Source organism: Scomber japonicus, chromosome 22, assembly GCF_027409825.1.
Source record: "Scomber japonicus isolate fScoJap1 chromosome 22, fScoJap1.pri, whole genome shotgun sequence".
Taxonomy (NCBI): Eukaryota; Metazoa; Chordata; class Actinopteri; order Scombriformes; family Scombridae; genus Scomber; species Scomber japonicus.
In genome coordinates, this window is record NC_070599.1 from 17,641,826 (window position 1) to 17,644,325 (window position 2,500).

Here is a 2,500-nt window from a genome sequence, read left to right on the forward strand (position 1 = left end):
AATACATGCTACGTAATTTTAACGTCAACGTTTCAGCCAATAATGCAAAGCGCTGATAATTTGATACAGAAGACATTTAGCAAACTTCAGTTTCACTCATGCCGCCATAGTGTAGCTAAAGGGTTTGTTATTCATAGTAGGAAACATTACAATTGAATGCCCACGTCCCTGGGTGGGCTTGAACCACCAACCTTTCGGTTAACAGCCGAACGCGCTAACCGATTGCGCCACAGAGACAGCACGCTCAATTTTAGCAGGGGGTGTGGCCTCGATCTTTAATCCCCGCCCACACGTAGTACCATTTTGTGTATAAAGGAAATATGGAAGGCATTCTAACCATGGCATAATAAAGGAAAAGACCTTTCAATACATGCTACGTAATTTTAACGTCAACGTTTCAGCCAATAATGCAAAGCGCTGATAATTTGATACAGAAGACATTTAGCAAACTTCAGTTTCACTCATGCCGCCATAGTGTAGCTAAAGGGTTTGTTATTCATAGTAGGAAACATTACAATTGAATGCCCACGTCCCTGGGTGGGCTTGAACCACCAACCTTTCGGTTAACAGCCGAACGCGCTAACCGATTGCGCCACAGAGACAGCACGCTCAGTTTTAGCAGGGGGTGTGGCCTCGATCTTTAATCCCCGCCCACACGTAGTACCATTTTGTGTATAAAGGAAATATGGAAGGCATTCTAACCATGGCATAATAAAGGAAAAGACCTTTCAATACATGCTACGTAATTTTAACGTCAACGTGTCAGCCAATAATGCAAAGCGCTGATAATTTGATACAGAAGACATTTAGCAAACTTCAGTTTCACTCATGCCGCCATAGTGTAGCTACAGGGTTTGTTATTCATAGTAGGAAACATTACAATTGAATGCCCACGTCCCTGGGTGGGCTTGAACCACCAACCTTTCGGTTAACAGCCGAACGCGCTAACCGATTGCGCCACAGAGACAGCACGCTCAGTTTTAGCAGGGGGTGTGGCCTCGATCTTTAATCCCCGCCCACACGTAGTACCATTTTGTGTATAAAGGAAATATGGAAGGCATTCTAACCATGGCATAATAAAGGAAAAGACCTTTCAATACATGCTACGTAATTTTAACGTCAACGTTTCAGCCAATAATGCAAAGCGCTGATAATTTGATACAGAAGACATTTAGCAAACTTCAGTTTCACTCATGCCGCCATAGTGTAGCTAAAGGGTTTGTTATTCATAGTAGGAAACATTACAATTGAATGCCCACGTCCCTGGGTGGGCTTGAACCACCAACCTTTCGGTTAACAGCCAAACGCGCTAACCGATTGCGCCACAGAGACAGCACGCTCAGTTTTAGCAGGGGGTGTGGCCTCGATCTTTAATCCCCGCCCACACGTAGTACCATTTTGTGTATAAAGGAAATATGGAAGGCATTCTAACCATGGCATAATAAAGGAAAAGACCTTTCAATACATGCTACGTAATTTTAACGTCAACGTTTCAGCCAATAATGCAAAGCGCTGATAATTTGATACAGAAGACATTTAGCAAACTTCAGTTTCACTCATGCCGCCATAGTGTAGCTACAGGGTTTGTTATTCATAGTAGGAAACATTACAATTGAATGCCCACGTCCCTGGGTGGGCTTGAACCACCAACCTTTCGGTTAACAGCCGAACGCGCTAACCGATTGCGCCACAGAGACAGCACGCTCAGTTTTAGCAGGGGGTGTGGCCTCGATCTTTAATCCCCGCCCACACGTAGTACCATTTTGTGTATAAAGGAAATATGGAAGGCATTCTAACCATGGCATAATAAAGGAAAAGACCTTTCAATACATGCTACGTAATTTTAACGTCAACGTTTCAGCCAATAATGCAAAGCGCTGATAATTTGATACAGAAGACATTTAGCAAACTTCAGTTTCACTCATGCCGCCATAGTGTAGCTAAAGGGTTTGTTATTCATAGTAGGAAACATTACAATTGAATGCCCACGTCCCTGGGTGGGCTTGAACCACCAACCTTTCGGTTAACAGCCGAACGCGCTAACCGATTGCGCCACAGAGACAGCACGCTCAAATTTAGCAGGGGGTGTGGCCTCGATCTTTAATCCCTGCCCACACGTAGTACCATTTTGTGTATAAAGGAAATATGGAAGGCATTCTAACCATGGCATAATAAAGGAAAAGACCTTTCAATACATGCTACGTAATTTTAACGTCAACGTTTCAGCCAATAATGCAAAGCGCTGATAATTTGATACAGAAGACATTTAGCAAACTTCAGTTTCACTCATACCGCCATAGTGTAGCTACAGGGTTTGTTATTCATAGTAGGAAACATTACAATTGAATGCCCACGTCCCTGGGTGGGCTTGAACCACCAACCTTTCGGTTAACAGCCGAACGCGCTAACCGATTGCGCCACAGAGACAGCACGCTCAGTTTTAGCAGGGGGTGTGGCCTCGATCTTTAATCCCCGCCCACACGTAGTACCATTTTGTGTA

The 2,500-nt window shown here is 44.0% G+C and overlaps 7 non-coding genes across 7 annotated transcripts; all 7 read right to left on the minus strand.

Annotated features, from left to right (window-relative positions):
* Nucleotides 1–163: 163 nt before the first annotated feature.
* Nucleotides 164–237, minus strand: trnan-guu (transfer RNA asparagine (anticodon GUU)). Its single transcript has one exon. It is a non-coding gene; the product is annotated as a tRNA-Asn (tRNA).
* A 291-nt stretch (nt 238–528) lies between these two features.
* trnan-guu (transfer RNA asparagine (anticodon GUU)) lies at nt 529–602 on the minus strand. The gene has a single exon. It is a non-coding gene; the product is annotated as a tRNA-Asn (tRNA).
* Nucleotides 603–893: 291 nt separating this feature from the next.
* On the minus strand, nt 894–967 carry trnan-guu (transfer RNA asparagine (anticodon GUU)). The gene has a single exon. It is a non-coding gene; the product is annotated as a tRNA-Asn (tRNA).
* Nucleotides 968–1,258: 291 nt separating this feature from the next.
* On the minus strand, nt 1,259–1,332 carry trnan-guu (transfer RNA asparagine (anticodon GUU)). Its single transcript has one exon. It is a non-coding gene; the product is annotated as a tRNA-Asn (tRNA).
* A 291-nt stretch (nt 1,333–1,623) lies between these two features.
* trnan-guu (transfer RNA asparagine (anticodon GUU)) lies at nt 1,624–1,697 on the minus strand. The gene has a single exon. It is a non-coding gene; the product is annotated as a tRNA-Asn (tRNA).
* Nucleotides 1,698–1,988: 291 nt separating this feature from the next.
* Nucleotides 1,989–2,062, minus strand: trnan-guu (transfer RNA asparagine (anticodon GUU)). The gene has a single exon. It is a non-coding gene; the product is annotated as a tRNA-Asn (tRNA).
* Nucleotides 2,063–2,353: 291 nt separating this feature from the next.
* trnan-guu (transfer RNA asparagine (anticodon GUU)) lies at nt 2,354–2,427 on the minus strand. Its single transcript has one exon. It is a non-coding gene; the product is annotated as a tRNA-Asn (tRNA).
* Nucleotides 2,428–2,500: the final 73 nt, after the last annotated feature.